We start from the raw sequence: 14,528 nt of genomic DNA on the forward strand, positions 1-14,528 counted from the left end.
GGATCTTGAGATCATTTTAGGGTGTCTGCGAGATCAAAGCTATGTTTGTAATAATAATAACTAAGATGTTCTTTGCCTTGTCTACTATGTTGATGTTTCCAGTGGTGGTGATACAAAATCAATGGTGGATAAAAGTCCTGGTACTTTATCATGAGTTATGGTAGTGACATCAAATTATGTTAGCAGTTAAAAAAAATAAAAGGCAGTTATACCTAAGAATTATCTGATAAATGGTAATAACTCTGATTTTTATTGAATTGCCACCCCTTGGGCACAGATATTTAAAAAAAAAAATTTTTTTTTTAACGTTTATTTATTTTTGAGACAGAGAGAGACAGAGCATGAACAGGGGAGGGGCAGAGAGAGAGGGAGACACAGAATCTGAAACAGGCTCCAGGCTCTGAGCTGTCAGCACAGAACCTGATGTGGGGCTCGAACTCATGGACTGTGAGATCATGGCCTGAGCCGAAGTCGGCCGCTTAACCGACTGAGCCACCCAGGCGCCCCGGCACAGATATTTTAAATAGTCTGTGTAGAATACTTCTGCAACAAACCAAAGTATGGTGACCGTCTCAAAGAAAAGTACTTTTGCTATTGTTTGGGTTGCAAGCTGAACTGGCCTTTATTTATTTATTTATTTTATTTGTTTTTATTTTTGTTTTTTTATGGAACAACATTTTCACTTGGAAAAACAACTGTCAAAGTATAGCTATTCAGACTTGGGTATTTGTCAGATACATTCTTGAAAATGAACAAAGTGAGCCTGTTACTTCAAGGAAAACAACTGACAATATTTATTGCCAATGGTAAAATTAGAGTCTCAAGCAAAAATAAGAATTTCAAAAAGCTTGTATCTGCCACTGTGATCTTGACAACTTCCAATCCTTAAAGTCTTTTATGATGAGAGTGGTAGTGATATAAATGAGTGTGATTCTTTTTGATATTATGTAATGAAACATGTCAACGTTTAGAAGCTCTGTATAGCTTAGTAAACCACCCTCTCAAATGACTGATGAGTGATGTCACAATCACATATGAGTAAAAGATCCACTCAAAGTTCGAGACAGATGAGTGGAATTTAATGTAATGGAGTATGAAAAAATTTAGTGAGTGGATTTCAGATTAGCTATGTTAACATCACAGCTAGCCTTTAAGAATGTGTCACTTGTGTTAAATAAAAAAAAAATTCAGCCGATTTCATTTTAAATGACCACTTTTTAAAATAACTTTTTAAAAAATATTTATTTATGGGGGTGCCTGGGTGGCTCAGTCGGTTAAGCGTCTGACTTCGGCTCAGGTCATGATCTCACAGTTCGTGAGTTCGAGTCCCATGTCAGGCTCTGTGCTGACAGCTCAGAGCCTGGAATCTGCTTCAGGTTCTGTGTGTGTCTCTCTCTGCCCCTCCCCTGCTCATATTCTGTCTTTCTCTGTCTCTCAAAAATGTTCTTTCTCTCTCTTTCAAAAATAAAATAAACATGAAAAAAATTAAAATATTTATTATTTTTGAGAGACAGAGAGAGAGAGAGAGAGACAGAGTGCGAGCAGGGGAGGGGCAGAGAGAGAGAGGGAGACAGAGAATCTGAAGAAGGCTCCAGGCTCTGAGCTGTCAGTACAGAGCCCAACCTGGGGCTTGAACCCACAAAACCATGAGATCATGACCTGAGCTGAAGTTGGATGTTTAACCGACTGAGCCACCCAGGTGCCTCACAGCTGATCAAATTTCAAAGATCTAATTGGCTTTATTAAATGATTCATGAATCAGACAGTATTCCATCTAGCATGTAGGGGGTAGCTGCAAAGGGCTACGGAAGGGATAGGCTTCTAAAGGCAGGACAAGAAAGTTATAAATAGAAAAAAGGATTATTTCAGGTGAGGTCACCTTCTGTTGCAGACAAAAGGGTCGTAAGTAAATTATCTCATCTTCCTTTGGGGCATTGGAGAGGGCACATGTGACAGATGACCTTATTGGTGCTGATCAGAAAATTCCAGACTGGCCAGTTAACACTACATCTCTGAGGGAGGTTGAAACTACAGTTAGGTTAGGCATTAAGCCCGGGTTTGGTGTTGTGGCCTAGCATAAGTGACTCCATTTTGGGCCTGTGGTTTTCTAACACTTGTCAAGTTTTAGTGTAGTATCAGAGACGAATATTCACAATTATTAGAAAAAGCTATTAAAATGTTTACCCCTTTTCCATCTACATTATTTGTGTGGAGCTGAAGTTTTTATATATTTTTTTTTTTTAATTTTTTTTTTTTAACATTTATTTATTTTTGAGACAGGGAGAGACAGACCATGAACAGGGGAGGGTCAGAGAGAGGGAGACACAGAATCCGAAGCAGGCTCCAGGCTCTCAGCTGTCAGCACAGAGCCCAATGCGGGGCTAGAACTCACAGACCATGAGATCATGGCCTGAGCCGAAGTCGGCCACTTAACTGACTGAGCCACCCAGCAGCCCCGGAGCTGAAGTTTTTAAATTTATGTCAACAAAAACAACATATCACAACATTTTGCATGCAGAAGCAGAGATGGGAGTCCAATTTTCTTTTACTGAGCTAGACATTAACTTGAAAAAATATAAAACAATACCTCTTTTCTCACCAAAATTTTTGTTTTGAAAAATATATTTATTTTTTATTATTTAAAAAACTTTAAAAAAATGTTTACTTATTTTTGAGGGAGAGAGAGAGAGAGAGAGAGAGAGAGGCAGAGCACAAGTTGGGGAGGGGCAGAGAGAGAGGGAGACACAGAATCCGAAGCAGGCTCCAGGCTCTGAGCTGTCAGCACAGAGCCCGACGCGGGGCTTGAACTCACAAACTGCAAGATCGTGACCTGAGAAGAGGTTGGAGGCTTAACCAACTGAGCCACCCAGACACCCCCAAAATATATTTATTTTTATACAAATATGTTAGCATGTAATGGTTTTATTAGTTATTTTAAATGGATAAATATTTTAAAATTTATTCTTTTTTTTGCATTTCTTTAATTATGATTGAAAGAATTCTGATTTATATTCCTGGAAAATGCATGAAACCAATTCAGTTTTAGTTAATTTTGTAAAAAGACTATATGCCACTTGAGGTTTTAAGAAGGTGGGATGGCCCCAGAGGAACAAATGAGGCTTCTCTTCATTTTTCTTCTTCAGAGAATCCCAGTTTTATTCAAGTAGGAGTGTATGCTGATGGAACCTTTACTACATTTGTAGGGAAGGAACTTTGGAGTTTTATGGAATTTGGTGATAGTTACCGAAATTTCACATGGTGATTCCTTGTGATCCAACATTTAACTGTTAGCAATTTGTCCTACAGATATACTCCCAAAGTGTGCTAAAATGCTGATTACAGTATTGTTTGAAATGGAATAAAACTGGAAACAATCTAAATGCCTATCAACAGAATGCTGATCGATTTAATATGAAACATCCATAAAATGGAGGATTAGATTATTAAAATAAACAAATTAGGTATGTGTGCATTGTCGAAAGATCTCCAAGTTATTTTAGTAAAAGCAAAAAAGGAATTTTGTAGCAGTGGGTAAAATACGATCACTGTTCCAGTTATCTGTTGCTGTTGAGGACCACCCCAAACTTACTGGCTTCAGACTATAGCAATTATTAATTTTGCTCAGAAATCTGCAAGTTAGGACGGCTTGAGGGGGCCCACTTGTCTCTTCCCACCTTGTCTCTTGAGTCAGCTGGGATGGCTTAAAGACTGGGGGTGACCTGACATTTGTGGGCGTGAATCATCTGAAGGTTTTCTCATTCACATGTCTGGAAGTTGATGTTTACTGTCATCTGGAACACTGACATGTGGCCTCTCTATGTGGTTTCTTGGCTTCCTCACAGCATGATGGCTGGGCTGCAAAAACAAGCATTTCAAGACAGGAAGTGCCAAGGACCTGGCACCATATCACTTCTTACCATATTCTATAGGTCAAGCAGTCAATAGGCCCAGATTCAAAGGGAGGGGATTTAGATTCTACTTTTTGATGGGAAGAAAATCAAACAATTTAGCATTTATGTATTAAAACTTCCATGACCCCATTCGTGTAAACTTTTAAATACATATACATGTAAAATGCAGATACATGCAAAAAAAGTTTTTTTAGGGAGGAAAAACGAAGAGATGTTAACAATGACTTCCTTTTGTGGAGAGGGAACGCAGGTTGAAGGTGGAGTGAACAGGAGACTTTAATTTCTAATATCTTACTGTGCTATTTGAATTTGTGTCTGTGTGGTTACACTACTCTTATTTAAAACACAAAAAATAAAAACAACCAACCCAACCAGAGTAGGAGTTTAGTCTTTCATCATGCTCCCACATCAAGTATCTTATTTATGTTCAACAGCAATTCTGTGAGGTCCTTAGGGCAGATTGACTGCCCCTATTTCCAGATGAGGATCAGAAGCCAGGTCTCAACTTCCAGTTCTGTGTCTTCCTTACTTGTCAGGTAGTTAAGACCCAGGTCTGGAATTGAGCCTATCTGCCTGGAGAAGCAGATTTTGGAAGGGCAGTCTTAGCAAAGTTGGGAAAAGTTCAGGGTGGGACTTGATGCCCAATCCAAAGCCACGTGGTGACACATCGTCTAGCACATCGTCTGTCTAGAATCAAAGTTTGCTGAATAAAGGAATGTAGAAGTCTCCTTACTGGCCAAATCTACCTCTTCTAACCTTCAATCACAGTCAGACTGACAGGCGAAGTGGAAACCTTATCTTGTTACTCTCTTGCTCTAAACCCTTGTGAATATTGAGTCTGGAAGCTGAAGTGGAGTCAGGAAGCTTCTCAGGGGGAGCTGTCATGCCCTACCACTCCTACTCAATTGCAGACCCAACAGGAAGACCCAATAGAACCTGACCTTGCACCTGGATACCACTTTACTATCCCAGCTGGAGGAAGATAGACTCTCCTTATCCCACACCCCCAAATTCCACGATAGCTCGGCCAATGAAAAGCCACTATTCTTGGAACTTCAATGGACTCCAAAGGACTTCCATTTACTCCAATGGACTCTTAGTTTATAACAGCCTTTCCAACTTATCCCTTTTCTCCTTAAAAAAAGCATACCTCTCCTTTGTTCTCTGTCTTTGCCTATGGTTTTGCCATGGCTTGTTTGTCCCCGATTGCAATCCTTTTTATTTCTAAATAAACCCGTTTTTGCTGGTAAAACAACTAGTAGTTTTTATTTTTAAGGTTAACACCTTCAAGCCTTCCACCTTCACCTATAGGAAAATAAGAAATATAACAACATCAATGCTATGTGCCAGATACTATATTAAATGTAAGAACTAACTCATTCCATTCATTCTAATTCATTCTACATCTTGTGGATGCAGGCATAATTTTTGTTTAGCATTTCCATCCTCAAATGAGCAGAGCAAGGCAAAGAGAAGTTAAATAATTTTACACAGCTAATAAGAACAGTGAGGCCTCGAACCAAGGTAATCTAACATTAGAACCTGTGCTGTCAGGGGCACCTGGGTGGCTCAGTAGGTTAAGCATCCGGCTCTTGATCTCGGCTCTGGTCATGATCTCACAGTTCGTGAGATTGAGTCCCGTGTCTGACTCTGCGCTGACAGTGTGGAGCCTGCTTGACTTGGGATTCTTTCTCTCTGCCTCTCTCTCTCTGCCCCTCTCCCCCTCAAAATAAATAAACTTAAAAAAAAAAAAAAAGAGCCTGTACTGTCAATTACTTAATTACACTGCCTCCAAACTTCTTAGCACCATTGACAAGACCTTGTATTACCAACAAGGTGCCATAAGCACAGAGGTGCTGGGATGGTGTATTAGGGTTCTCCAGGAAATAGAACTAGTAGGAGATATGTGTGTATATATATACACATATATCTCTCCATGTATATATATATATATATATGTGTGTATATGTGTGAATTTATTTATATAGAGAAGATTTATTATGAGGGATTGGCTCATGTGATTATGGAGGCTGAGAAGTCCCACAATCTGCTTTCTACAAGCTGGAGACCCAGCAAAGCAGGTGGTATAATTCAGTCTGAGTCTGAGGGCCTGAGAAGCAATGGTGTAAACCCCAGTCTGAGGGCAGGAGAAGATGAGTCGTCACTGCTTAGGAAGCGAAAAAGGGGCAGGAAGTGGAAAAGGGGCAAATTCCTCCTTCCCACACCTTTGTTTCTATTCAGGCCCCCAACAAATTGTGGATGATGCCTACCCACATTAGGAAGGGCAATCTACTTTACTGAGTTCACTGATTCAGAGGCTAATCTCACCTGGAAACACCCTCACAGCCGCATCCAGAAATAAAGTTTATTCTGGGTATCCCGTGGTGGGTCATTTATTTTGCACATAAAATTAACCATCTAGATGGGAAGGAACTTGGGTGTTTGGGGTGGGGAATTGTCCTAAAAGCTGATCAGGCTAGAATGGGGCCTGCAAAGGAGAGAGTATTGTTCTTTCAGGACCGAGAAGTAGGCAGGGCCAGGTCAACTAGGGCCTTGTTGACCAGGGCAAAGGGTTTGGATTTTATTTAATGTGAGATGGAAAGTCCTTGGAGAATTGAAAGCAAAATAGTGATAAGGTTTGATGTACATTTCTAAAGGATTCCTCTGACTTTTGGGTGGAGGATGGGGCCACCGAGGAATCAGGGAGACCAGTCAGAGCTCCTGCAGTAGTCCCTGTGAGCTGGTTCTCCAAGGTCCTGTGCTGGGCCATTGGTAGTCCATGGTTCCCTTTGTCATTTCTTCCATTGTCTACCCAGTGAACACCCGTCATGTTTTAAGACGCAGCCAAAGCTTCCTGTCTGAGGCTTTCCCTCATTGCCCCCAGTAAGATTGTCCAGTACCTTCTTTGTTATGCTCCCTTGAAACCCACTTTGAATATTTTAACACTATAGTACAATGCAAAAATATATTTGGACTTTGTCCCAGTTCCTGGCAAGGAGGAACTAAAACAATGGAATTTCCCGAGTGATTGGAGTGACTTTTGCCATTCATAATGAGCCACTTTCATCACACCCGAGTTTATGCTAATGAAGACCGAGGGTGGGACCCTAGATAGCCTCACAATGGGCCGGGTCTTCTAAAAGAGCCAGTGATTGGGGAGTGGGGACTTTTAGCCCCTTCCACGGACCCCTGGAAACACAGAGAGAGCTGGAGAGGGAGTGTCCTAAAAGCTATTGAACTGGATTCTGAAAGCTTCCAGGTTGGTGAGCACCAGTAGGTGCTGGAAGGGTGGTGCATCCAGAGAAGGCAAGGGAGCGTCACGCCCCTTCCCCATGCCTGTCCCTCTGCGTCTCTTCCACTTGGCGGTTCACAAGTTGTATCTTTATAATAAACCAGTAAATGTGAGTAAAGTGCTTTCCTGAGTTCTGTGATCCATTCTAGCAAATTGTCAAAACTAAGGAGTTGTCAGAAACTCTGACTTTGCAGCCTAATTGGTTAGAGGTGTGGCTAAATCGAGGACCCAAAACTGTGACTGGTGTCTGGAGAGGAGGCATTCTTGTGGGACTGAGGCTTTCAACCTGTGGAGTCTGACACTATCTCTGAGTCGTTAGTGTCAGAGTTGAATTGTAAGGTCACCCCATTGGTGTCAGAGAATCCGTTGCTGTGTGGAAAACCCCCACCTTTGGTGCCAAGAAGTTCAGTCAGGGAAAAAAAAATTCTTTAACCACTAAGTTGTTTTTTTGTGTGTGTTTTTGCTTCCTCTTTAAATAATTATGAACTCCTATGGGGGAAGAAGAAAAAAAGGACGAGGCCATTTTCATCTGCATGTTATTCTGGAACTGCCTAGCATATTGTACCCGCTCAGTAAACATGAGCCAATAACAAGCTAATGAATATCAGGAGTGCATGTGGTCAAACTTGTGTGGATGGCTGCAATTTCACTCCTTGTTCTTTAGGACACTGCACTTCTGAATTTTGAGAATTAACCATTTTTCTAATTTTTACGAGCTTTAGCTTAGTTATGACATAGCTCAACACTTTACATCTGGGGTATATATTTCTTTATATTGTGGCATGCATTTGTGTTTCCTCATGAATAATTGGGTTAACTCCTTCATTAAATGGATATCCTGTTTCCTTTTTCTCCTCCTCTTCCCTAACAGCTGGGAAAATACTACCCAGGCAGCTCCTAAAAGTCTTGGTGTGGCTAGTTTCTCTTATTGAATCTGGGTGGAGACATGATGGGATTCTCTATTTATCCTGTGGCTTTTCTCAAAGTCAAAACAATCCCCTCTGGGTTGGGGCAGCCATCTGCACTTGGGCAGCTATCTGCTTTACTGGGGCAAGGGTGGAGGTCTGAGATACTGAGTGTTTTGCTGCATTCTTGGCGGGGGTCAAACCCTGAGTTTCTTCTGAACTTGGGGAGCGGCTTGGGCAAATCTGGTCTGGTCTATTCAGCACTTGTCCTTTCCTTGGCTAAAACACAAGTTGCTCCCGTGAATAGAGGGGAATATGGTCCACCACGACCTGGCTAGTGGCGGGATGTTACAAAGAAAGCAAATCTTTGACCAAATTCTGCCAGATATGCCAGTTTAAACTAGTCATGCAGTCTGCTTTTGTAAGTTTGGGGGAAGGGCCTCTCCATTGGCTTCATGAGAGAGTTAGTTCAAGGTGAATGCTATGATTTCTGATGACTTGGGAGTCAAGTAAAGCTCAGAGTCCAAGTTCAAGATTGGCTATCCTTGCCAATTACAAAATACTGCATCCACATTGGATTAAGATACTCACACAAGGTGCTTGCTGGAGTCCCTAAAGCATGGGGACAAGATTTTTCTAAAGATTTCTCCAAAGGTAGTATTAGGTCCTGGGCCTTGCCTGATCCTTATACTTCATTTATGTAGGCATGGAAGGGACTGGAGATATCTATCTATCTATCTATAATTTTTTTTATTTTTTGCCAAAAAATACATAAAATTCTATAATTTTACCATTTTTAAGTGTCACAATTCAGTGGCACTAAGTATATCTTCACATTGTTGTGCAACCATCACCGCCATTGCTCTCCAGAAACTTTTCATCAACCAAAACAGAAACTCTGCACCCATTAAACATTCTCACCTGCCCCCAGCCCCTGGCAGCCACCATTCTACTTTCTGTCTCTATGAATTTGACTATTCCAGATACCTCATCTAACTGGAGTCATATTTGTCTCTTTGTGTCTGGCTTCTTTCAGTTAGCATTAATGTCTTCAAGGAGACTGGGTAACTTTTTTCTTTCTTAAGTAGGCTTCACGCCCTGTGTGGAGCCTAATGCGGGGCTTGAAGTCACAACCCTGAGATCAAGACCTGAGCTGAGATCAAGAGTCAGACGCTTAACCGAATGAGCCACCCAGGTGTCCCAGAGTGCCCCAAGGAGTCATTTTAATTACTACATTTCTTGAATACTACTCAATCACCAAAATAAATTATCTCTAACATCCTTTATGCTATTTAACAAACTTATGGAGTAGATATGAGCAACAATATTCAAAGGGCTTAGTAGCTGAATTGTGATTTGTGCATAGGGTTTCTCATATGCTAACTGATCACCTCTTGCACATTACATAGTTCTAGCCAAAGTCTTTAAAGTAAATGACCACACTGACTCTGTGGCATAGCTAAAATTCAAAAGCTACTGACAGAAGTAAAGTGCTGAGTGTTAATAAGGAAACGATACTTCTTACTGAGTAGCAGAATCATATTTTGGTTCCATGAGGCAGTAGGGTTTTGAGGATGGGCTTTAGGTTGTCTGGACTTTTGCACAAAACTGTGTGTGTGTGTGTGTGTGTGTGTGTGTGTGTGTGTGTGTGTGTTTGTGGTAAGAGTTTAGGATTCTATCAGATTCTCAGGGTGGGTCATGATCTCCCTAAAAATGTTATGAGCCATATTGAAAGAGGAAATTCTATTTTCTGTAGTGTTTTGGAGGAAACAGATGCCAAAAGGTCCAGATATTCAGATGGGGTGGTACAATGCACTGAATGTCTACGTTCCATCGAAATTCATGTGTTGAAATGCTAACCCTCAATGTGATGGTATTAGGATGTGTGCGGCCTTAGGGAGATGACTAGGTCATGGGACAGAGATCATGAACGAGACTAGTGTTATTATTAAGTGGACCCCCAAGATCTCTCTTGTTCCTTCTGCTGTGTGAAGACATTATGAGGAGATGTCCATCTATGAACCAAAAATGGGCCCTCACCAGACTCTGGATATGCCTATACCCTGATCATAGACTTCCCAGCCTCTAAAACTTTGAGAAATGAAATTCTGTGGTTTATAAACTACACAGTTTATGGTATTCTGTTATAGCAGCCTGAACTAAGAGAGGTGGGACTATCCAGGAGTTGAGGTTTCTTACTTCTGAATTCTTGTGCACCCAGAGCTGAGGCTTCTGGCTGATGGTGGCTCTGAGCCCCAGGCTGAACTGGCTAGAACAGCTATGACCCTCCTTGCTCCCAACCTTTTGGTCTTTGGATTACCTCCTCTAAACTGCAAGTCTTCTATCTTTGGTGTTTGTGCCTCCAGAAAGTTACAATGGTTAATAGTTCTAATTATCACCTGGTGTGGGTGTGCATGTTATCCATTTGCTTTAATTATGTTAAGGCCTTCAGTATGGGTGCCCACATTTGGCAGTTCCTCTTATCAGAATTAGCAATATCAGACTTGCAGCCTTCAGGCATTTGTCTATCCATGAGGGCAGCCACATCACACAACTCTAGAGGACACCGTTCACTTTCATCCTGTGTGAATGGCACCTCTTGGAATTGGGCGGTACAGCAGCCTTGTTAATTACCAAGCCTTTCTTGTGGGTGCAAAGGCCACTGGGGTCTTCACTCACACCATTTTTTCTCATGGCCAATTTACTCTTTCATATATATGTTTAGCATGGGCTGTGGAAAAGATCAAAGAAGCGTCAAGAATGGGTGCCTCGCCTCTGTGTTCCAAACTAGCAAGACGATTGTTTGGTATTTTGAAAAGATTTGTATGGTGATTGGGTAATGAGGGAGTTCAGGGAAATAAATAACATCAAGAAGATTTCAAGGCTAATAATACCCTAATTTTCTGTTGTCGCCCTTTTCCCCTAGACTTCTAAATAAGATGCCAGCTTAGCAAGCTGATATAAACTATTCCTTCCCACCTGGGGTGCTGTTCTGGGGGCACTCTGCCTGTTTAATTTCTCTACTTTGTTGAAATACCAGCTCAAGTCCCGCCAACTCCCTGAAGTCTACCCTGACCTCTTCCACCCACAGTCCCTGCTCCCTTTTCTGAATTCAGCAGCACTCAGAGTGAGCACCTCACTGTTAGCATTTACCACGGATTGCTATGCATTTTTGGTTTCCCTCTTATACATGTGTGATGGGATAATATTTTGGAATGTTATCTGGTATAATTCTCTTTGCTGGTGATTTTTGTTGCTCTGCAGCCATCTCTTCCTATTTTTGAGGCTGAGGCATCTACTGAATCGGGGGTACAAAGTTGGAGGAACAGTTCCCAAGGCTGCCCTCACTCTGACACACACTGCAAGTTCCCAAGGCTATCTTTGGGCTCTAAAGACTCCCAGAATTCAATGAAAGCTGTGATATTCATGTTATGGTTTCTCATAGGGAAAAGATACAGATTTAGATCAGCCAAATGAAGAGGCATGTGGGGCAGAGTCTAGCAAAGTTCCAGGTGCAGACCTGTCAGTTGGTCTCTTCCAGCAAGGATGGGTGATAATGTAGGTGGAGTTTGCTGATCAGGGAAGCTTACCTGAGCCTCGGTGTCCAGTTTTTATTGGAGTTCCATGGCCGGCTGACCACATGGCTCACCTCAGGTTCCAGCTTCTCTGGAAGTTGAACTGATAACCGTTACTCAAAGCCCCCACTAGAAATCACATTGTTGAATGGATAAAGAAATTGTGGTTTATATACACAATGGAACACTACTTGGCAATGACAAAGAATGACATGTGGCCTTTTGTAGCAATGTGGATGGAACTGGTGAGTGTTATGCTAAGTGAAATAAGTCATACAAACACAGATACCATATCTTTTCACTCTTATGTGGATCCTGAGAAACTTAACAGAAGACCATGGGAGAGGGGAAGAAAAAAAAAGTTAGAGAGGGAGGGAGCCAAACCCTAAGAGACTCTTAAAAACTGAGAATAAACTGAGGGTTGATGGCGGGGTGGGAGGGAGGGGAGGGTGGGGGATGGGCATGGAGGAGGGCACCTGTTGGGAGGAGCCCTGGGTGTCGTATGGAAACCAATTTGACAACAAATTTCATATTAAAAAAAAATCACATCGTTATTTTCGCTTTCGTTATTATCGCTTTCTGGTGTTGTTCAAAGCGCCAAGGTAAGCAAAGACACTTATCAGGCAGAAAATTCCAAGCGTTTAGAGAGGAACACTTCAGGGGCCAAAGGTAGAGGCCAGACTTCTCTTCAGGCAAAGTTCTTTACCAGGTAGGAAGCTTCACAGAATCTAGCTGAAGAGTAGAAACCAATTGTAGTCCCTGACTTCCCAGATAGGCCCTCAAAATGCATTTCAGAGACAACAGTTGTGATTTTCATCTGCAGGAGTTTGATAGGCAGAGTCGGCTTCTTTGGGAGAAATGAGGGTTTGTGGTATGGGAGCCAATGCTGGACTAGAGTTTAGTTTATACAGGTGAACAATACAAGAGGGAACCAGGTGAGTTGTGACATCAGGGTGGTTTCCCATCATATAGGAAGGCAATAAAAACTCTTCTTGGTGGGAGGAGGAGACTGAGAGATCAAGAGAGGAGAAAAGAGAGGGCCTCTGGGTTGACCCACCTATAGGGCTGAAACCAGGGGATGGAAGTGGAGGGAGAAGCTCCCCACGTGTGTTTGAGGGTTGTGTTGCAGAAGGGACACCAGCCCTTCCTTCTGCCTGGAGATCTTGGAGGAGACCAGCCCACAGATGCCCCACACCAAGGAGGCCAGCCCACAGATGCCCCACAACAATGAGCTATGAAATGGAACACACATGAAGCTTTCTGGGTTGTAAACAAATAGCATTCATTCCACACGAAAATGACACATGTGCATATCCATTACTACGCTGCACGATGCATAGACAAATAGAAGTCTGCCCACATCATTGACAAGGATTAGTGTTATTTTTTCAGGCACAATAGGCAATTTTCATCTTTCTTATCTGTCTTGGTTAGTTGTCTAATCTCTGAATAAATACAGCTGTGAGAAATTTCTAGCTGCTCACATCTGTATCTGTCTTACAGACGCTATTGATAAAACTCCCTGCTCCTTGGCCTCATTGAGGCCTCTACTTTCGTCTCAGCCCTCCTGTCTGACTTTATCCTCCATTCCTCCTCCACAGTCTACCCTCCACTAATAGGACTAAGTGGCTCCTGAATGCTCTTTCCCACCTCTGAGTCCTTGCTGGGGCTGTAGTTTCTTCCTGGCGTGACTTTTCCCATCTCCATGCGGCTTAAATTCTGCTTCCTCCATGCAAGCTTCTTCAGTATTCCAGACTTGAAGTTGACCTCCCGTGACACATTGGCTTTGCCTTTGTTACAGGATCTACAAAATGCTGTCTTTTGTCACTATTATCTATTACCTGAGTATAGGTCACCTCCTGTGCTCGCTTGTCAATTCCTTGAAGATGGGGACCATGCGTCTCTTTTTATTTATTTTTATTAAAAGAATGTATTTATTTTTGAGAGAGAGAGTACACAAGTGGTGGGGGTGGGGCAGAGAGAGAGGGAAAAAGAGAATCCCAGGCAGGCTCTGTGCTGTAAGTGCAAATGTCAAAGTGAGGCTCAAACCCACGAACCACCAGATCGTGACCTGAGCCGAAATGAAGAAGTCTGGTGCTCAACCGCTCAGCCGCTCAACTGACTGAGCCACCCACGCACCCCTGCCTTGTCTTTTTAAATCTCCATGTCTCTAATAGCACTGGGCACAAGGTCCTGCAGGCTCAGGTGCTCAGCTCTGCTGAATTGACTCACAGACACACACAAACAGACAGACAGGCAGACATACACACATATGCACAGACACACACACACACACACACACACACACACACAATCTTCAGTCCCAGTGTCCTAGCATCTGGGAGTATTAGGACAGAAGGACTGAAGTTGCATGATTTGGAGGGGGGCCCTTTAAGGGGAGCTGAGGTGAAACTCTACACGGAGGGCAGAGGGGGGAGCTAGTAGACGGCTGGGATACCACTTGAGTAGACTTGTCTTCAGGTCAGGTGGCTTCAAAGTTCTGGAGTTAGAGACTGAAAAAATATCATACCAGGCCTGTGCTTCATGCCCCGACCACCAAATTCGGGTAGCAGACTCGGGTGTGGGCTGAGGTGGGGCTGGACCCCAAGAGGACTAGAGAACTTCTTTTCTGATGCTTGCAAAGCCTCCAGCATAGAGAAAGCCATGTTTCCTTTGTTTTAGCCTAAGGTGTCCGTGGATACCTTAGGAGGACATTGAGGAGTCTGGAGCAAAGGTCAAGAAGCCTACATTCACAAAAGAAGGGACAAAAATAATCTATAACTATTTTCAGAAATATTTGCTCTCACTGGCAGCTAAAAAAGTATGAATTAAGACAACAGGTGGA

This window comes from Panthera leo, chromosome D3 (assembly GCF_018350215.1).
Source record: "Panthera leo isolate Ple1 chromosome D3, P.leo_Ple1_pat1.1, whole genome shotgun sequence".
Classification (NCBI taxonomy): domain Eukaryota; kingdom Metazoa; phylum Chordata; class Mammalia; order Carnivora; family Felidae; genus Panthera; species Panthera leo.